The sequence below is a fragment of the Hemitrygon akajei genome, chromosome 1 (genome assembly GCF_048418815.1).
Source record: "Hemitrygon akajei chromosome 1, sHemAka1.3, whole genome shotgun sequence".
In the NCBI taxonomy this organism is placed as follows: Eukaryota; Metazoa; Chordata; class Chondrichthyes; order Myliobatiformes; family Dasyatidae; genus Hemitrygon; species Hemitrygon akajei.
This window is the reverse complement of record NC_133124.1, coordinates 119,401,389-119,424,661: the sequence shown is the minus strand read 5'-3', so window position 1 is coordinate 119,424,661 and position 23,273 is coordinate 119,401,389. Positions and strand designations below refer to the sequence as shown.

General features: G+C 40.8%; 1 protein-coding gene across 1 annotated transcript in view; it reads right to left on the bottom strand.

Moving 5' to 3' along the window:
• Window positions 1–23,273, bottom strand: part of ctdp1 (CTD (carboxy-terminal domain, RNA polymerase II, polypeptide A) phosphatase, subunit 1) — a 322,423-nt gene that overhangs the window by 231,381 nt on the left and 67,769 nt on the right. The gene's annotated exons all lie outside the window — the stretch shown is intronic.

Here is a 23,273-nt window from a genome sequence, read left to right as displayed (position 1 = left end):
ATTTTTATTGCCAAACTGTGATTGAACATTGACAGACCATACAGAAATTGCATTCTTATGAATCACTTTGAAGTCTCCTCTTCATTGTTGCATGAGGGGTATTACAGATATCCAGCAGCTCACCCCTAAATAATTTACCTTAATACCATCATAAGACCATTAGACGCAACAGCAGAATTAGGCCATTCAGTCTTTCAAGTCTACTCTGCCATTCAATCATGGCTGATTTATTTTCCCTGCCAACCCCATTCTCCTGCCATCTCTCCTTAACTTTTGATGCCCTGACTCATCAAGAACCTCCACTTAAAAAAAATACCCAATGACTTGGCCCCCACAACCGTCTGTGGCAAGAAATTCTACAACACAGATACACCATGCTCTGGCTAAAGAAATTCCTCCTCATCTCCGTTCTAAACAATCATTCTTGTGTTTTGAGGCTGTATCCCCAGTTGTAGAAACCATGTCCACTTCAAGACCAATATTCTATAGGTTTCAATGACATTCCCCCTAACTTTTATAAACTCCATTGAGTACAGACCCAGAACCATCAAATACTCCTCATACATTAAATTTTTCATTCCTGGGATCATTCTCGTGAACCTCCTCTGAAACCTCTACAATGCCAATACATTCTTTCTCAGATGAGGAGCCCCAAATTGCTCACAATAATCCAAGAGTGGTCTAACCAATGCCTTACAAAGCTTCAGCATTATATCCTTGCTTTTATATACACAAGTCTTCATGAAATGAATGCGCACTTGCCTTCCTTACACGGACCCAACCTACAAGTAAACCTGCATGAGGACTCCCAAGTCCCTTTGCAACTCCGAATTCTGAATTTTCTCCCTGTTTAGAAAATAGTCAACACCTTTATTCCTCCTACCAAAGTGCATGCCCATACACTTCCCTACATCCAGGTCTTTGTCCATTCTCCTAATCTGTCCAAGTCTTACTGCAGACTCCTTGCTGCCCCGACATGATCTGCCCCTTCACCTTTCTTTGTATTGTCTGAAAATTTGGCCACAAAGCCATCAATTTCGTCATCCTTTTCACTGACATATAATGTGTAAAGAAGCCATCCTAACACCAAGCCCTGCGGAACACTATTGTGGAAGCCAACCAGAAAAGATCCCCTTTATTTCAACTCTTTGCCCCCTGCTTGTCAGCCAATCTTCTCTCCATGCTTGTATCTTTCCCGTAATACCAGGGCTCTTATCTTGTTAAGCAACCTCATGTATAGGACCTTGACAAAGGCCTTCTGAAAATCCAAGTATATAGCATCCACCAATTCTCTTTTGCTTGTACTACTTCTTATTTCCTCAAAGAATTCCAACAAGATTTGTCAGACAAGACTTCCTCTTAAGGAAACCATGCTGACTTGGACCTATTTTATCATCTGCCTCCAAGCAACCCAAATCTTCATCCTTAATAATGGACTCCAAAATCGTACCAACCACTTGAGTCAGACTAACTGGCCTATAACTTCTCGTCTTTTGCCTCCCTCTCTTCTTAAAGCGTAAAGTGACATATGCAAATTTCCAGATCCCTCAAATCATTCTTGAATCTAATGGTTCTTGAAAAATCAGCTCCCACAATCTCTTCAGCTTCCTCTTTCAGAACTTTGGGGTGTAAACCATCTGGTCCAGGTGATTTTTCTACCTTCAGACCTTTAAGCTTCAACTTGTACAAGATGTACCACAAAAATACAGTGCCTTGTAAAAATATTCAACCCCCAACCCATTGTCCACATAAATGAGTATTACAACCAGGAATTTTGATCAATTTTACTGAGAATTATTATTTGTGAATCATTTGCTCTGATTTTCACAGTAGAGCCCAAAAGAAAGCAGGGAAAATTGTAAACCATGAAAAACTAAAAATTTAAAACGGAGACATCAGCAGTTCAAACGTATTTATCCCCCTTTGCTCAGTGATTAGTTTAACCAACTATTGCAGCTATTACAACCAGTAGTCTTCTTTGGATAAATTTCTATTAGCTTTGCTCATTGTGGTGGAGCAAGATTTCTCCTTGCACAATTGCTCAAACTGTGCTGAACTAGTTGGGGAGTGGTGCAGGACAGCAATCTTGAGGTGATGCCAGAAATGTTCGATCAGTTTAAGGTCAGGATTCTGACTGGGCCACTCAACATCATCAATTTTCTTCATTTGAAGCCACTCTATGGTTACTCTGGCAGTGTGCTTTGTGATATTGTCCTGCTGAAAAAGTTACCCCCAACCCGCCATCCCCCAGTTCAAGCTTTCTGGTCAAGACTAGCAGGTTTTTAACCAGGATATCTCTATTTATCAGCATTCGTCTTTCCATCAATCCTGACCAGATTCCCAGTCCCTGCTGCTGAAAACATCCCCATTGCCATGCTGCTACTTCTACCATTCTTTACCATAGGGATGGTGTTACCTGGCTGATGCACAGCATTAGGTTTACAACACACATACCGCTTAGTGTTGAGGCCAAAAAGTTCCATTTTAGTCTCATCTGACTGTAAGATCTTCTTCCACATCTTTACAGTATCATCTAAATGACGGTAAAATCTTTGCAAAAACTTTATGGGCAAGAATTTTTTTTTTAAGCCAGAGTTTCTTCCTTACAACTCTTCCATAAAAAGTCTTATTTGTGCAAAGCCTTAGAGATTACGGAGCCATAAACTTCATCTCTCTCCAGTTGCAGCCATCGAGTTTTGCAGCTCACTCAAAGTGACTGTTGGCATTTTAGTAGCCTCTCTTACATTCTTCTTTGGCAACTAAGTTTAAAGGGGCAGCCTAACCTAGACAATGTGGTTGCGGTTTCATATTTTTCCACAACGGGCTAAACTGAGCTCTAAGGTATGTTCAGTGCCTTTAAGAATATGATATACCCTTCCTCAGATTTGTGCTTCTCTGTTATCATTTCCCTGATTTGCCTTGAATGTTCTTTTGTCTTCTTGTTCGGTCTGTTGAAAGTCTACCATACCGTTGGACCTTACACAAGAGAGGGATTTTGTATTCAGGTAATCTAATTTTCTATTTCAACATATTGGATGAGATGCTCAGGGAATACACAGTATTGCACCCGAGGAAAGTTAGCGTAGTAATTACGAAGGGGATAAATACTTTCTCAGCCTCACAATTCTGGTTTTTCAATTTTTTTTGTAAGTTGTTGACAGGTTTTGGAATTTTGATTTGACATGATGCACAATGTTTTGTAGATTCACTCAAAAACCCGACTTCAATACATTTTAAATTTAGAAAATGAGACTGTAAAATGTAAAAATAGTTGTGAGGACCAAGAACTTTTTCAAAGCACTGTAAATGGTGCAGATCTCACCAAAGCTGTAAAAGGAAAAGTTCTAATAGTTTCATCAAACTGACCAATAATGTGGTCCATTGTTTATCAATAATACTAGTTAAATCAAAGTGACAACTTTTTCTCTATTTCTTCATGGGTTCTTTCTCAACATTTTACAATTTAAAATTATTTTGCATCTCTTCACAATATTTAAACTACTGCAGGAATTCAGTGGATCAGGCAACATGTGTAGAGATAAGTGGATAGTCAACATTTTGGGTCGAGATATTTAATCTGTCCAGATGAACGGTCTTAACCCTAAACTTTTGAGTGTCCCTTTCCTTTGAGAGATGCTGCCTCCAGTAATTTAGTTTCTTTTCCCCGGTCTTGATTCCAGCCTGTGCAGTCTCATGCATCCTGTCTCTTCTCAAACTGTCTTTCTACATTTAACTATGATGACGAACAGAAATTACTGAAAGTCAATGGACTACAAGGGTGTACAGACAGCGTTCAATCTTTAAAATGCTCTGATTTAAATGGTATGTCTGGACGCATCTTTGGTAGAATATACTGGTCTTGGAGAGAGCAGAGAGTAGATTTTCCAGAATGCCACCTGGAATTGAAGGGTTACACTACAGACAGATTGCACAAACTGTGCATAATATACAGATGCAGCCTTCATCAAGGCCCTATATACTACAATGAGAAATATTTACTCCTGAACCCAAATTCTCTTGTAAAAACCTTATATTTACCTCTCGCACAGCTTGCTGCAGCAACATTTCAGTTACTCGTATACAAGGACAACCAGGTTTCTTTGTACATCAGCATGTTTCGATCTCCCATTATTTTAAAGAAAATGCAGCTTTCCTGTTTCCTGAATCAATGTTCCTCATGTTTTTCCACATTATATTGCAACTGCCATGTATTTGCCCACACATTCTCACTGTCCTCATCTCCATGGAGTCATAAAGTCAATGAGTAAAACAGCATGAGGATAGGCCCTTTGGCCCAACTTGTCCATGCTGACCATAGTGCCCACCGAGCTAGTACCATTTTTCTGCGTTTGGCCCATATCCCTCTAAACCTCTCCTATCCATGTGCTAATCCAAACTTCTTCTAAACTTTGCTATTGTACCTGCCACAACCACTTTCTCCGGCAGCACATACTATTTCTGCAAATAGGGTTTGACCCCCCAGACCCCTTTAAAATCTCATTTTAAAATTATGCTCCTTAGATTTGGATCCCATTCCTTGGGAAAAGGACTAGCTGTAATCACCTTATCTAAGATTCCATGATTTTATACACCTCTATAAGGTCAGTTCTCAATCTGCTACATCCCAAGGAATAAAGGAATAAAGTATCAGCCTGCCCAAACACCCCAGATAACTCGGGCCTCAAGTCCTCTTTATATCCTCCTCCCCACTCACAATCCTGGCTTGTTCTGTAGCAGCAACAAGTTTGGAAATATGGTATTTGATCCCCTCAGCCACACATGGGCATTTGAGGAAGCCTGCTGGCTCAGAGTTGTTTAAAGTGATTGTGGCTTCAAGGGTTGGATTACAATGAGATATTGCTCAGGGATTTAATCCTTGGAATTTTGGACATGGCATCAAAATTGGACATGGCCTCAAAGGTTACAGGGAGAAGACCAGGAACTGGGGCTGAGGCGGAGATAGGGGAAAAAAAAGAATTGGCCATGATTGAATGGCGAAGCAGACTCTATGGGCCAGATGGCTTAATTCTGCTCCTATGTCTTACAGTCTTATGGAATTTGGGATGAGGAGGGATGAGTCAGATTTTCAAAACGACTAGGAGGGACAAAATACAGGAGCGAATGTATTGCTTGTTTGTTATGTGCGGTGACGTATGATGTAGGTGATCATGGTCTTTCCACAATCAATGTGATGACTGGTCAACAGCAGATGCCATTTCATTTGCTATTCACTCTGCTCCGGAACAACTAGACAACAAAGATGCATACAGTACATCAGGATGTTCTTTATTGATAACCATTAAGCATTCAACACCATCATCTCCTCGAAACTAATCACTAAGTTCCAAGATCTAGGCCTCAATACCTCCTCCTGTGACTGGATCCTCGCTTTCCTCATTTGCAGATTCTAGTCAGAATGGAATGGCAACAACATCGCTTCCAAAATCACCATCCACACAGGTGTAGTGCAAGATTGTGTGTTCAGCCTCATTTTACTCACTTCTTAAATTGCTAACTCTGAGGCTAAGTACATCTCCAATGCCAGATTCAAGTTTGCTCATGACACCACTCTTGTTGGCTGAATCAAAGGTCATAATAAATTGGCACATAGCAGGGGTATTGAAAATCTGATTGAGTGGTGCCACAACAGCCTCTCACTCAACATCAGCATCTATGGAGAGGAGTAAACAGTCATACCCTTCATCAGGACTCCAATTATTGATTATCGAGAAGAGGAGGAAGAAGATGGAATCCATGAACAAGTCCTCATTAGGGGATTGAAGATACCGAGGGTCAGTCATGTTAAATTCCTTGGCACTACTATATCAGAGGACCTAGTCAGTACATAAGTGCCATCACAAAGAAAGCACGTCTGCACTTCTACTTTCTTAGAAGCTTGCAGACTCAGCATGTCATCTAAAAGCCTGACAAACCTCAACAGACACATTCTGACTGGTTGCATCATAGCCTGTTATGAAAACACCAATGGGCAGGAATGGAAAGATCTCCAAAAACTGGTGGGTACAACCCAGTCCATCACAAGCAAAGCCCTCCCCACCATTGAATACACCTATGAGGAACACTATCACACAAAAAAACAAAGACTTCCAGTCATCCAGGCCATACTCTCTTCTAGCTACTACCATCAGACAGGAGGGCGCAGGAGCCTTAAGTCCCTCACCACCAGGTTCAGGAACAGTTATAATCCTACAGCTCCTGACCAGCATGGATAACTTCACTCACCTCAATGCTGAACTGACTCCAAAACCAACAGACTCACATTCAAGGAGGCTATGACTCACATTCTCAATATGTATTTATTCATTTTTAAATTTTAATTATTTGCACGATTTATCCAATTTTGCACACTGGATGTCTGTTAATCTTTGCTATGTACAATTCTTCATAAATTCGATTGTATTTATTTTCCTGTAAATGCCTGCAAGAAAATGAATCCCAAGGTGACATAAATGTACTTTGATAATCAACTTATTTTGAACCCGCCTACCAGAGGACATCTTCAAAAGGTAGTGCCTCAAGAAGGTGGTACCACCCGGGATATGCCCTCTTCTCTCTATTGTTAGTGGAGAGGAGGTACTGGAGCCTGAAGACCTACAAAACACTTTAGGAACAGGCTTTTCCCTCTTCCATCAGATTTCTGAATGGTCCACAAACACTACCACATCATTTCTCTTTTGCACTATTTAGTTATTTCAGTAACATAGTAATTATTAAGTCTGCTGCCACAAAACAACAATTTTCATGGCATATGTCAATAATAATAAACCTGTTTCTGAATCAGATGTAACTGTGCATATGGTAACAAACTCAGCTGACTGAGATCACAGTGGGAACCAAATCTCACAAAGGCTTAAACTATCTTGATGCAAACATGTTACCATGTTGTACATACCATTTATTACAAATCACTATAAATTGCAAATTACACATTTAGACAGTGACGTAATGTAAAGATTTTTACTCCTCGTTTGTTAGATTAGATTCAACTTTATTGTCATTGTGCCGAGTACAGATACAAAGCCAAATGAAATGCAGTTAGCATCTAACCAGAAATACAAAGAATAGTGTTATTTGCAAAGTAACTGCGAATAAAAAGTAAGTGCTACAGCACATAAATACAAAAGTACTGAGACAGTACAATATTGGTTCAATACTGCTTAGCGCTATGATGTGAGGTTCAGCAGGGTCACAGCCTCAGGGAAGAAGCTCTTCCTGTGCTTGCTGGTACAGGAGCGGCGGCTCCTGTAGTGCCCACCGGATGGGAGGAGAGTAAAAAGTCCATGGTTAGGGTGCGATGCATCCTTGATAATGCTTTGTATGTGAAGGATGTAAGAAGTCAATTCAATTAATTTTTATCAGCATTTTCTGTTTTTAAGTTTTATTTTATGATTTTCATAGTTATTTCTCATTTTGTCAGATCTACCAGTATATTCTATTTTGAAGAGTAAGGAGAGATGAAAGCAAAAAAATATAATTAAATGTGTATACTGGGAATGAATTGTGATCAAAATAAAAGTTAGAACAGTCCCCACGTTAAGATTATTTTCCTGTTACTACTCCAAAACATCTCTCCTTCTGATGTATTTGACAGACAAGGCATCAATTTGATGATCTGTCAATACTCCGCTAGTTCAGTACTAAGAAAGAATAGCCTCTCGCTCAGCAGAACAACACATTTATCAAGAAGAAACATAACATGTTTATTGTGCACCAGCCAAACGCATTATTCATAACACACATACCACCATGTATCTGGGTGACATCAAATTTATAAACAACTAACTCATGTCAGGGAACTAACAAGGGGTCCATCGTGATACCCTCAGTGAAATTAAGACTGCTGGATGAAAATCCCAATGGTGACCTGTCAAACAGCAGCTCGTCAAACAAGCTGCTCATTCATTCTTTTTACATTACTCACAAAACAGCAAACAATATAAAAAAATAAAATCAATATTCACTCAACACCCTTCCTTTACAAAGCATGTAATAAGCTCATACATCATCCATGATGGGTAAATTATACCCCTAAACCAGTTGTCACAAATATGACTAAGTTTTCCCTTAAACTTTTCTTGCATCAATCTCTGGGAAGGGAGGACAATTTTTCGCTCCAGTGATTCAATGCATCAGGTTATGAGGATGATTCAAATGGTAGCACTTTTGGTTGGTAGAGTTATTAACACAGATCAGGGACCATGACCAAAACTGATATATATGATACTTAAAAAACATAAACTAATCCAATCTGTGATACTCAAACATTCGCAGTTTGTCACTCTGCCTGTGGATCAATTACATTCTGCGGTAACTGGCTCAATGGATAACCAGCAGGTTCTACAGTGGAACTACTGACACATACTCAGGGAGCCCTGGCTCAACCCTGACTTCCAGTACTGTCTGTATGGAGTTTGCATGCTCTCCCTGTGACTGCATGGGTTTTCAACAAGTGCTACAATCCCCTCCCACATCCAAAAGGTATATAGAGATGGTAGGTTAATTGGGAACCGAGAATTACCCCAGCGCAGAAATGAGTGGTGGAAGCTAGGGAAGAGTTGACGGGAATTGAGAAAGACTGGTGTGGGATCAGGCACAAGGATGAGGCATAGAACCGGTTTCTGTGCGATTCTCTTTATGACTCCTGCCTCCAAAAAACAGAAGGTTGTGGCTTGAAAGACCCATTCAAATCTCAAACACCAGCTTCTGATGGTCATTCCAGTACAGTAGCAAAGGAGTGCTGAACTCTCTAAACTGCCGTCTCCCACATGAGAAAACTCTGTTGTCCTGATGCTCTCCTGGATGAGTGTAAAAGATCTATTCTGAAGAGGAATAGGGGGATTGTCTTCGATGTCTTGACCAATACTTAACCCTCAATCAGCATCAGTCAAAACTACATTCTCTGGCCAAGCCAATGAATAGGTACAAATGCAGACACAAAGAGTTAAATTGTACCACAGAGGCAAAATTCATAAGGTGAAGAATACAGGACTGAAGGTGCTGTATTTAAATATGCATAGTTTTCAGAATAAGGTGGACGAACTCGCGGACGGTATGACATTGTGGACAGAGTCATGGCTAAAAGGCAGCCATATTTGGGAGCTTAACATCAAAGGATATATTTCATGTTGAAAGAACAGGCAGGAAGGCATAGGCAGTGGTGTGGCTCTGTTGGTAAGAGATGGAGTTGCATCTTCAGAAAGAGGTGACATAGGGTCAGAGAATGCTGAATCTTTGTGGAGGGAGTTAAGAAACTGCAAGGGTAAAAAAACAATTAAGGAATCATAAATAGGTCTCTAAATAGTACCCAAGATGTGGGGTTGAGATTGCAAAGAGCTGGAAAAGGCATGTAATAAAGGTAATGTCACAATTGTAATGGTGGACTTCAACATGTAAAGGGATTGGGAAGATCAGGTTGGTGCCAGATCGCAGGAGAGGGTATTTGTTGAATGCCTACGGGACGGCTTTTTAGAGCAGCTTGTGCTTGAGCATACTCAGGGAAAGGCCATCTTAGATGGGGTATTGCGTAATATCTCAGATCTTATTAGAGAGCTTAATGTAAAGGACCCCTTGGGAGTCTGTGATCATAATATGATTGAATTCATACTGCAATTTGAAAGGGAGAATTATAAATCACATGTATCAGTATTGAAATGGAATAAAGGGAACTGCAGAGGCATGAGAGAGGAGTTTGCCCCGGTGGGTTGGAAGAGGATACTGGTGGGGATGACGGCAGAGCAGAGATGGCTGAAGTTTCTGGGAATAATTCACAAGGCACAGGATAGATATGTCCCACAGAGGAAGAATTTCTCAAATGGCAGAGGGAGGCAACCAGGGCTGACAAAGGAAATCAAAGACTGCATAAATGCCAAGGAAAGGGCATAAAATGTAGCAAAAGTGAGTGGGAAGTTGGATGACTGGGAAGCTTTTAAAACCCAACAAAAGGTAACTAAAAACAGCGATAAAACAGGAAAAGATGAAATATGAGGGTAAGCTAGCCAATAATATAAAGCAGGATACTAAAAGTTTTGTCAGTTATATAAAGAATAAAGGGAGGTGAGAGTTAATTTTGGACCACTGGAAAATGATGCTGCTGAGATTGTAATGGTGGACAAAGAAATGGCAGATGAACTTCATGAGTACATTGGATCAGTCTTCACTGTGGAAGACACTAGCAGTATGCTAGAGGTCCGTGACTGTCAGGCAGAAGTGAATGCCATTACTATTACAAAGGAAAAAATGCTAGGCAAAATCGAAGGTCTTAAGGTAAACAAGTCACCTGGACCAGATGGGCTACGTCCCAGAGTCCTGAGAGAGGCTGCAGAAGAGATGACAGATGCAATGGTTATGATCTTTCTAGAATCACTTGATTCTGGCATGGTCCTGGAAATGTCCATGCCAGAAAATTGCAAATGTCACTCCAATCTTTAAGAAGGGAGAAAGACAAAAGAGAGGAAATCATAGGCCAGTTAGGTCTAACTGCAGTGGCTGGGAAAATGTTGAAACCTATTACTAAGGATGAGGTTTTGTTGTTCTTGGAAACTAATGATAAAATAAGTCAAAGGCTTCTGTGAAGGGCTGGAGTTAGAATTCTTCAAGGAACAGACAAGCAGGGTGGACAAAGAAGAGGCATTGGATTTCATTTACTTGGATTTTCTGAATGCATTTGAGAAGGGGCCACACATAAGGCTGCTTAACAAGATAAAATCCTATGGCATTATCAGAAACATACTGGTATGGATAGAGGAATGGCCAACAGATAGGAAGCAGCAAGTGGGAATAAAGGGGGCCTTTTCTAGTTGGCTACCAGTGACTAGTGTATTCCACAGGGGTCGGTATTGGGACCACTACTTTTCACATTATTTGTCAATGATTCGGATAATGGAATTGATGACTTTGTGGCAAAGTTTGCAGATGATACGTAGATAGTTGGAAGGATAGGTAGTGCTACCCCTCCACCTATTCTATGATTACAGCACAACCTAGACAAATTGAAAGAATGGCCAAAAAAGCGGCAGATGGAATACAGTGTTAGGAAATGTATGATAATGTATTTTGGTAAAAGGAACAATAGTGCGGACTATTATCTAAAAGTGAAGAAAATTCAGAGGTGCAAAGGCCATGACCCTCAGGGACTTGGCTGTACTATTATTTTTGTAACTGTATGCTTTTCTATCATCTAATTACATGTGCTCTATATGCTGTATATGACTGTTGCTACTGTGTTTTGAACATTGGCCCAGAGAAACACTTTTTTCGTTTAGGTGAATTCATGTGTATGGCTGAATGACAATTAAACTTGATCAAATTTGAATTTGAATTGACTGACTGACCAAAAGAATGCAAAATGAAATACGTGGAGGAGGTAGGTTGGTCACCAGTACACTTTCAAGATAATGAGCAAAAGACGAGGCGAAGATAAATCTTTTCACATGACCAGCTACAATCTGGGCTGCATTGCCTGACAAGGTAGCACAATGTTCAAAAGTAATTTTGACTACTTATTCAGATCTATATTGTGAAAAGAGGAAAGACAGCAGGATAATGGAGGAGAGCAAGCAAAGGAGGATGACTAATTGGACTTCTCTTTCAAAATGGGACATAGATATGGTCAACACTCACAGTCTTTCTCCCAGGGTTGGGGAATCAAGAACTAGAGGGCATAGGTTAAAATGAGAGGGGAACTTCCATTAGCAATATTTGAAAGATATTTGGTCAGGAATATGAATAGGAAAGGTTCAGATCCGAGCCAAATGTGGGTAAATGGGACTGGCTTAGATTGGAATCTTGGTTGGCATGGACCAGCTGGGCTGAAGAAGCCATATGACTATGCTGGAATGAGTAAGAAGGGATAAATGGCCACCTACTACACTGTATCAATTCTTTCAATAGGATTAGTATTTCAGATGCCTTACCAAGAATGCCTGGAAGGCTTTTCCCATTGCAAATCTTATCAGACCTATTTCACACATTGCACACCAACATACACACAACTCCTTTAAATGCAGAGGTCCTCCAAGACCTGAATCAACACGTTGACATCGTGTGAAGGCTTGTGTGCTTCAAGGACTCCATTAAGCGATGCCAACTCAGGGCCACCCATATTGGGACAGCTGTGGACAGGATGCCAGACGAAGATCGATCCAACCGTGTATCCCGAATGGATAGACTCGTGTCTGCCCCCTCAGGCCACACTTCAATTAGAAGTGTGAATGCCATACGAAACAACAACAGCAACAAAGTGCAGAGGTGTACAACTGTGTCAGCTTCCCACCTATGCCACAAAATGATGATAAACCCAATCTGGCACAACCAAATTTAAGTTTGAATTGAACACTAAAATGCGTACAAAACAAATTAAACAGGACCCAAGCCAAAAATTTAATTTCAAAGAAATGACACACTCTTCTTAGTAAGCAATTACTATTATAATCAAGTTGATTGTAAACACGACTTTTCCTATGCAGTTAAAGCTCAAAATTACCTTCTATGCATTTTATTATATTAAAGCAACACAGGAAAAAAAAAACAAGCAAAAATTGAATCAAAGCAGGCAAGATATACTTGCTAAATTAAAGTAAAGCTAGATCTATGACAACCTCCAAATACCATTCTTGTTCCCGTTCTGCATTTGAACTTCAATTAGAGCCACAAATCTTCGCTCCAGTCATCTTAATTTCATGAACGAGGAATGGGACCTTTAAAATCTTATAAATGTTTTAATGTATTCACACTGGTGATGAAAGCATGCTGCTGTCGACAAATGGTTACAGCAAACAGTTCTGAGCTGACGTGAAGATTGCTCTCATTCTTGATCATCAAAAGGAATTATTAAACCCATCAGTGCAAAAACACAAGGCAAAAGCAAAAAGTAATTTCCGCCGAACTATTACTTTAAATTAGAACTTCTAGTCAGGAATTGGGCAAAAGCTTTTTTTAAATTAAGGTATGGAAAGGGAAAAAAAAGGTATATAATCACCTGAACCTGCTCTACCACTGACCAAGTACTTGGCTTATCCTGGACCATGGGTCCACTTGCCCTTCTAATTCCTACTTCCCAAAAATCTGTCCATCTTATTTATTTACACTAAAAACTGTGGGGTCAGATTCTGCTCTAATGACATCTACAAGTTTGCAGATGACACTTATCATGTGAACAAGCCTCCCCCTCAGTGGGAGACCCCTCAATGGTCTCTGTCTATGCTCCCTTCTGACCCGGACAAGGAGCCATCACAGTCAAATATCCCTCATACCCCAGTCACTCTTTTCTTCCGCCTTCCATCAGGCAGCAGATACAAAAGCTTGAAAACATGCACCAACAGACTCAAGTCCAGCTTCTATCCCACTGCCAGATTACTCTTGTATGATCCAAGGGGACACTTGACTTCACAATCTACCTCTTAACCGCCTTGCACCTTATTGTCAGCCTGCACTGCACTCTCTCTCTAACTGTATCACTATATTCTGCAATTACTTTCCTCTTGTACTACCTCGAAGTACTCATGGGGTGCAGTGATCAGCATACAACAAAAATGTTCACTGTACTTTGGTGCATTAATAAACAAACTGATGAACTACCAGTGGCCTTGCAGCTTTTCTCTAGGTACTCCAGTTCCTCTCTCCAACATCCCAATGAACATAAGATTCATAGGTTAATTGTCACTGTAAATTGGGTGGAAGAATTCAAAATGTGTGAAAGTAGCAGGGAGTGGGATTCCTCTGACCACCACCTAATAGAATAAGTGGCCTCTTCTCCGTTGCAAGGGGGGGAAAAAAGATTCTTAGTTTTTCTCAATCATTATTACTGGTGATTGTAGTGTAGGATGGATTTGCACCTTGGAAAGTTTCCAGGGCACAAGCCTGGACAAGGTTTGTTTTTTTTTAAATGGAAGACCAGCAGTTGCCCAAGCTGCAAGTCTCCCCTCTCCGCGCCACCAATGTTGTCCAAGGGAAGGGCTTGGCACCGGTGTCGCTGCAGAGCAATGTGTGGTTAAGTGACACACACACTCGACAAGGCTCGAACTAGCAACCATCAGATAACTAGACGAACACCTTAACCACTTGGCCACTGATGATTAGAACCAACTGGAACTGATTCTGACAAGGCTTCATGGATCTGAAATATAACACCATACTCTTGGACCTACTGAGCATTTCCAGCATTTTCTGGTTTTAATTCAGATTCCCAGCAACCACAAGATTTTATTTTGATTCACTAATTGGAACGCGAACATTTTCTACCAAAATAATGGGTGATAAGTACGTGATAATTAGAGGCTTTCTTTCTCAATGGCTCACCCTTCATCTGACAAATGTCACACTTTGGAAGAGTAATATTTTACAAGTGTCAATTCAATAGCTGTTAATTAAACAATAATTAAGAGGTAGCCCAGTTCCAACTTTTAACTTTATTTTCTGAAAGGTAACCTGAAATAAGTATGACTCTCACTTTCTCTGCATTTCATTTGGCAACAAGATATGCAACATCCCCCTTCTCATTTAGTTTCAGCACCTGCCAGTCCCTGCCTCACCCCTCTTTTTCATCTCTTTATACTGGTAATCTCCTTTTATAAATTCTCAGTCCAAATACAGGATCTCACCCAGAGACATTGCCTAACACTTTGTCTCCATACATCCTGCTTGACCCACTGTTCCTCCAGCATCGGAGGATGCTGAGACCATAAGACACAGGAGCAAAATCAGGCCATTCAGCCAATCAAGTCCGCCTCATTTCAAGTTCGTGTGATTTTTGATTGTCATTCAACTATACAGATGTATACAGCTAAATGAAACAGCATTCCTCTGTGCAAAACACAGTACATATAGTCAGACAGAGTACATTCAAGATTTAAGATTGTTTAATGATTTCCTATACACAAATGTAAGGAAAACAAACTAATTGTTACTCTAGATGCAATGCAGCACAAAATCAGGTTTTGACAACCTGTTGTAGAACCTTCCTGTCCGCCACAGTGTGGTTTCCATGCCAAGCAATGATGCAGCTTTTTATGATGTACTCTACTGTCTATCTGTAGACTGACGCGAGTATGGATGTGCAAAGTCCAGCTCTCTTCAGCCTCCTCAGAAAGTAAAGGAGCTGGTGAACCTTCTTGACAGTGTAGGTTGTGTTCTGGGACCATGAGTAAACATATAGCTACAACAGCACACACAGTCACAGAAATAATATTAGCATAATTCCCTGAAGATTGATGGTGAATGGAATGTTGCCCTGGGGCCACGTTTCTGCAAGAACCAGTACGGAGCAGTTCCTCATCTCGTGCTGGGCCATCCATAGACAAAGGCAAAATAGCTTGTCTTGTGCTGGGTCAACAGCTCATCATCATGGCTGACTTGGTATCCCTCTCAACCCTATTCTCCTTCCTTCTCCCTATAACTTTTAACACCCTAACTAATTCACAAGCTATCAACTGCCATTTTAAATATACCCAATGACTTGGCTTCCACAGCCATCTGTGGTAATGAATTCCATAGATTCACCACTCTCTGGCTCAAAAAAAAAATCCTCATCTGTGTTGAGTAACATTCCATTGTGAGGTTGTAGCCTCTGTTTCTAGACTTACCCACTACAGGAAACACCATCTCCACATCCACTCTACCCAGGCCATTCAATATTCAGAAGGTTGCAATGAGATCCCTCCCCAACCTCCTCATTCTTCTAAAGTCCAGCGAATTCATCCGGAGCCATCAAAAGCTCCTCATACATTAACCATTTCTTTCCTGGAATCATTCTCATGGATCTTCTATGGACCCTCTCCAACACCAGCTCATCTTTTCTTCGATATGGGGAACAAAGTTACTCTCAATACCCCAAGTGTGGTTTAACCAATTCTAGTCCTCGCAAAACGAATGCTGACATTGTATTTTTCTTCCTTACCACTAACAACCTGCAAATTAACGTTTAAGGAATCCTATATGAGGGCCCAAGTCTCTTTGCATCTTTGATTTCTGAATTCTTTTCCCTGTTTAGAAAATAGCTTTTATTCACTCGATTAAATTGGATGACCATGCATTTCCTTACATTATATTCCATCCGCCACTTCTTTGCCTATTCTCCTAATATGTCTAAGTCCTTCTACAGACTCACTACTTCCTCACCACCACCTGCTACTCCACCTATCTTTGTATCATCTGCAACCTCGGATACAAAGCCATCAATTCTGTCACACAAATCAGTGACACAAGCGCGAGTAGAAACAGTGACAACACCCGCCTCTGTGGAACATCACTAGTCACTGGTAGCCAACCAGAAAAGGCCCCCTTTATTCCCACTCTTTGCCTCCTCCCAGTCAGCCAATCCTCTATCCCCATGCTAGTATCTTTCCTGCAAAACCATGAGCCCTCATTTTGCTTAGCAGCCTCATTTGCAGCACCTTGTCAAAAGCCTTCTAAAAATCCAAGTAAAACACAACAATCTTTTGTCTATCCTGCCTGTTATTGCCTCAAAGAATTCTAACAGATTTGTCAGGCAACATTTCTCTTTAAGGAAATTACATTGTCTTTGGCCTATCATCAATGTGCCTCCAAGTACCCCAAAACCTCGTCCTTTGTAATGGGCTTCAAAAACCTTCCGAACAACTGAAGTCAAGCTAACTAATGTGAAATTTACAGTCTTTTGCCTCATTCCCTTCTTAAAAATTGGAATGAGATTTGCAATTTTCCCATCCTCTGGAACCATTCCAGAATTTAGTGATTCTTGAAAGATCATTACTAACACCTCCACAATCTCTTCAGCTTCCTCTTTCAGAACTCTGGGGTGTTGTCCATTTAGACCAGGTGACTCATCAATCTTCAGACCTTTCTGCCTTCCAAGCAGCTTCTATTTAGTAATAGCAACTACACTCAATTAAGCTCCTGAAACGCTTGAATTGCTGGCATACTGCTGGTTGCTTCCTCAGTGAATACGGATGCAAAATATTTATTAAGTTAGCCCGCGATCTTTTTCCCCCCATTGCTACCTCTCCAGATTAATTTTAAAGTGATCTGATATCCACTCTAACCTTTTGATTTTATTGTTTATATATCAGGAAAACTTTTTGTATCCTCTTTTCTATTATTGGCAGCTTATATTCATTCTTTTCTCAATTTTTCCCCCCCATTTTCCCCCAATGCTTTTTTTCCATTTCTTTCTATTCGTTTTTAAAAGCTTCCCAATCCTCTAACTTCCCACTAATTTTTGCTATATATGCCTTTTCTTTTGCTTTTATACTGTCTTTAACTTCCCTTGTCTGCCACAGTTGCCTCATCCTCCCTTTAGAATACAGCTTCATCGTTGGGATGTGTTTATTCTGCACCTTCCGAATTGCCTCCAGAAACTCGAACCACTGCAGTCTGCCGTCATCCTTGATTGTGCCCTTCCATTCAACTCTGGCCAGCTCCTTTCTCATGCCTCTGTAATTCTGATATATTCAATTTTAGTTCTCCTCTCAAACAGTAGGATGAATTCTTTCATATTTTGATCACTGCCTCCAGATGGTTCCTCAGCTTAATCGCCTTACTCAAATCTTGTTCATTAATCAACACCAAATCCAGAATTGCCTTGCTTGTAGTGGGTTCAACCCCAAGCTGCTCTAAAAAGCCATTTTACAACTTTAAATATAGGCATTTTACAAATTCCCTCTCTTGGAAACCAGCACCAACATGTTTTTCCCAGGCTACCTGCATACTGAAACCCCCCTTGATTCTTGTAATATTGCCCTTTTTACATGTCTTTTCTATCTCCCATTGTAATTTATACTCCACATTCTGGCCACCATTTGGAGGCCTGTCTAGGTCTTTTTATTTACTTTTAATTCTTTAATTTTAGAGATACAGTGCAGAAAAGGCCCTTCTGACCCAAAGAGCTGCACCAGCCAGCATCGCACCTATTAAACCCAGACTAATCACAGGACAATTCACATTGACCATTTAACCTACTAACTGGTACATCTTCAGAATGTGGGACAAAACCAGAGCAGCTGGTGGAAACTCACACCTTCACGGGGAGTAACATATTATCTACAGTCTCTTACAGACCCGATCCAACCTCCAACAAGCTATAATAGTGTCATGCTATTTCTTAATTATTTTCGCAAGGACTCTGCATCTTTTGATGCCATATTACCTCTTTCTAAGGATTTGATTTCATTTTTTTTTACCAAAAGAGCCACCCCACCTCCTTTGCCCACCAGCCTGTCTGTGCATTCTTGCATTGGATGTTACACTCCCAGCTTTGATTTTCCTTTATCCACGACTCAGTAATGCCTACAATGTCATTCCTGCCAATCTCTAACTGCATTACAAGATCATCTACCTTACTCCGTATATTGCATGCATTCACAAATAACACCTTCAGTCTTGTATTCATCGCCCTTTTCAATTTTGCTTCTATGTCAAATGTCCCCAGAAGCCTTTCTAAACCTTTCTGATCCCTTTCTAAACTACATACTGCATTTACTTCTATATGAACGGTCTCATCCTAAGGCCTATAGCACTGGTTCCCAGCCCCCTGCCAAATTAGTTTAAATTTTCTCCAACAGCTCTAGTAATCCTGCCCGGAAAGATATTGGTTTCCTACAGGTTCAGGTGTTACAGGTCCTACCTTCCCCCAGAGAAATGCGAATTATCTAGAAATCTAAACCCTTGCACCCTGCACCAATTCCTCAGCCATGCATTCATATGCCAGATCATCTATAGCAGGGTGGCTTCACCAATGTCCTGTTCAACTGAAATATAACTTCCCAGCTTCCATACTCAATGCCCATTCTGATGAAGGTCAATGATCCAAACACTATCTTCACTACCCTATCTACCTGTTACTTATCTCCACTAATTCAACATATACACTAACATAATACTCACTAAGCAGTATTGGTATCATGGATATTATTCTAGCCTCCACGTGATTCAAGAATAAACACAAAATTGAAATACACAGCCTGTGATCCACCATTTCACTTTAGCACCACTTGCTGGAATCAAAGGCAAAGGTAAAAGAAACAGGGCCGTTGGCCCAATACTTTACAGTGTCATTGTAAGATCAGGGTTCAAATCCCATTGCTGTCTGTAAGGAATTTGTATGTTTTCCCAGTGACTGTGTGGGTTTCTTCCAGGTGCTCTGGTTTCCTCCCACACTCCAAAGATATACTGTTAGGGTTAGTGAGTTGCGGGCACGCTATGTTGGCACTAGAAGCATGGTGATAATTGTAAACTGCCCAGCATCATCTTCACTTCACTATGTTTTGATGAACATGTGACAAATAAAACTAATCGTTTAAACCAGCTTTGCATATCAGTGTTCAACAGGATGCAGTGATCTGTGTAGGGGATACATTACAGATAGATGTGTGCAGACAGTACTCTATTCCAGCACTGCCAAGATACGGAAATGGACAGAGAATAAATGACATTGTTATCCAAAGATAGGACTAGTCAGACTGGCTACAGCTGCAAAGATTTACTGTAGGTTATAAGTTCAATTGTCAGTTAAACTCATTACTTTTCTAATGGCTCGGAGAGTAGAGTCACAGCCGAGCCAAGAAGACAAAATGGCCTGCAACTCAACTGCTGGTATCCACTAAATTACCCGCTGGATGTACAAATGTAAGTTGTTACAAAGCTTTTAGTTCAATAGGGATGAAATCATTGTGGACTTCTGATTCGCTGATGAGATTAACATTCTGTTTTAAACTGCAAACAGATGCATCTGATGCACTTTTCAGCCTTGATTGCACTCCAGACAGCTAATGGTTCTCCATCATGCATGTTAATTCATATATCAGGAAAGCTTTGTGGGCTGAAATTGAAGTATTTAAAATACACCAAAGGATTTTCAATCTCCTACAAATACAAATTCTGCCGGCTGCTTAAAATACAAATTTGATGGGTTAGCAATTATACATTGATAGAGAATAAAAGAATTGCATTTGTGTTGCAATATTTGTTTTTTTTTATTATTTAGAGATCCAACAAAGTATAAGGCCCTTCTGATTCAGCTAGTCCATGACAATCAATTACAGCCAATTAGAGGAGTTATCATTAAGCTAGAAAAAAATGCAGAAGGTTTTGAAGATGCTGTTAGGATCAGAGGACCTGGGATACAAGGAGAGGTTGTGCAAGCTAGAACTTTATCCCATAGAGGTATATAAAATCATAGATAGAGTAAATGTACAGTTTTATTCCTGAGGAAAGGAAATCAGAAACTGGTGGGCATAGTTTTAAGGGGAGAAGAGAGAACTGAGAAACAAGCTTTTGAACACAGAAAGTAACACACATGGAATAAGCAGCCAAAGGAAGTGATTGAGGTAAGTACTGAACATTCACAACACTTAATAGGCACTTGGACAGGAACATGGATGGGACTATTTTAGAGGGATATGGGCCAAACATTTGACAATGAGACTAGCTGTGTGAGATCTTGGTCAGCATGGACAAGTTGGGCTGAAGGGCTAGTTTCCATGCTGTATGATTGGATTTAAGATGCAAATAAAGATAACACTACAGCCCAGATGATGATTAATTGTCAACAAGCTAGGCTGTCACCCTTTGCAAGTGGCCTAGGTTTATTTTATGCACATGACTTATATGTAACTGCACTCTACTCATTTAACTTTTCCTAGAGAAATCATAGTTATTGAGAAAGGTTGCTGCAGTTTCCATTTCCTCTACTATTTGAATTGACTCTGCTTTTGAAACAAATTCACTACATGGACAGATCTTCTCACCCAAGTTTGCAAGATTCCACATGCTGGACCTTCCCAGAATGTCCTCTTCCACTGATAAACTAGCTCCTGGCAGATCAGAGAAGTACAAAACATCTCCCAAAGCAAGAAACCGGATGCAGTGACAAGATCGCCGAGAATAACCAGGCTCTGACCCCAACTCACGAGGAAATCTGCAGATGCTGGAAATTCAAACAATACACACAAAATGCTGGTGGAACGCAGCAGGCCAGGCAGCATCCATAGGAAGAAGCACTGTTGACGTTTCGGGCCGAGACCCTTTGTCAGGACTAACTGACGCTAAATAATACCGGATGTACCTGTTCCGACTTCAAATCCGACTTAAAGACGGATTCAGGAATGGAACTTATTCATACCCGGGGACTGCCTGTACTTTTAAGTCATTTCTGGATTACTTATAATACCTAATATAATGTAAATGCTATGTAAATAGTTGTTATACTGTATTGTTTAGGGAATAAAGACAAAAAAAATAGTCTGTACATGCTCAAGCAACGAGTGCTGGAGAGAGAACTTATGGGTTTTCCCGAACCGCGGTTGGTTGAATCCGCACATACAGAATCCGCGGATAAGGAGGGCCGACTGTACTCGTAAGTCCTTCACTGCATTTGCCCCAAGTGACAACTCAGTCCCTGATGACGTTTCCTGAATTGAGTTCTTACTTACATTAACCAAAAGCCACCATCTCTGACCCCAGAAGTATAAGCAGACTTCCTGGCTGTCAGAACCATCACAGCACTGAATGTCTGTGAACCTCTTATGCACTCTCTAATGGTTCAAACACACTTCCAGTAAGATGGCAGCATACTCTGACGCAGCAGCTTCTACAGGGTCAACTGAAGGTGTTATTGTCTTTTTTAAAACTTTTTTTTACAATCGCAAGACCCTGCTAAACATTAAAGTGCTACAGATCTACCCCATTGCGTTGCTCGTTGCCGGGGGAACTGAGGGAGTTGGTATGGATTGTAATGCTGCCTGTGTCAGAGGGGCTTCGGTACACAATGGAGGTATGCAGTCTAACAGTGAGTGATCACCTCAGTTGCTTTTCTTGTGATTGCAAAACTCTGCTGGAAACTGGTGATATGGAATGCTTCAAGTCCAATTGATTGGCTCGTTGATGAATGACAGGGGTTGGTGTTCGCTTGGCAGAAGACAAACATAATTGTGTAACTACAGACTGCTGCAACATTCATGGACTCAGGAACTTGGATATATTTTTGTGTGACTGTATTTTACTTCTGTTATGAATATACCACAGCTCTGAGGGGCCGAAGGGTGCGGGACCAGCCCCCTCCTTCCGGAGAATCGCGATCGCTATTAATTCGGGTCTTGGACCCAGGAAATGCAACGGATTTGACCATTGTTCTTAGAGGCACCTGTGTGAATTGCAACTCTATAGTACCTGTCAGCTATCAGGGACATGGACACCCTCGGGCAATGTGGGGGTGGGGATTGTATCACCCTACCTTGATTGACATTTACAAATCTGCCAGTCATGATAAAAAGGAGACTGCAGGAGGCGGTACTCCAGCGACGCACCAGACGGAGACACCATCGCTCATCGTTCCCGTAAGAACGGGAAGCTGCTCGGGAGCCACGTGTGATTTGGATCCCCTAGCTAGGGAATCGAGTGGCTAATAACCCCGAAAAGGATTCCGAACTGACAACGGGGAACTCCCGTTCCCGATTCCACGCTTTGAGTCCAGAAGGCTGGCAAGTTTATTTTCTCTCTCCAACCCGTGAACACCCAGCGGTCCCTCAAACGGCTAAAAGCCTTCATGGACTGGCGAGACTTTTATATTTCCATAGGACAATAGTTTTACCCCTAGACAAACGATAGAAATACTTCGAATTGTTGATTATTACTATACCTGTGCTTTAGATTGAGTATTGACGACGTATATTATCTGAATGTTTGTATTAACCTTACTTTTGTGCCCCTTTATAAATAAAAACGTTTAAAAAATGGTACCATCAGACTTCAGTGGACCTCTCTATCTTTGCTGGTAAGTGACCCAGTTATGGGGTTCATAATACTTCTATCTTATACTGTCTGTGCTTGCTGTCTTATATGTGCTGCGTATGACTGTTGGTACTGTGTTTTGCACCTTGGCCCCAGAGTAATGCTGTTTCATTTGGCTGTATTCATGGGTATTCATGTATGGTTGAATGACAATTAAACGAACATACATACACAAAAAGGGGGGGGGGGGGTGGGGAGAATCAATCCTCAGAAGTGATTCGGATTGCCAATCCATCTCCCCCACAATAAAATTATACACTTCAAGTCTTTTATCCTCCTAATGCCCTAAACCTTTGATAATTTACTCAATATTGTAAATCTCTACCAATGCAAGACATAAATTTCAAAGATTTATAACCACAAGTAAAAAAAAAGACTCTATCCCTGTCCTAAATCACTGGCCCTTCAATTAAGTTCCTATCTCCTGGCTTCAGCTTGCAAGAAATAACCTCCTAGCTTTCATCTGTGCAGAATCTTACTGAACTAATGAATCA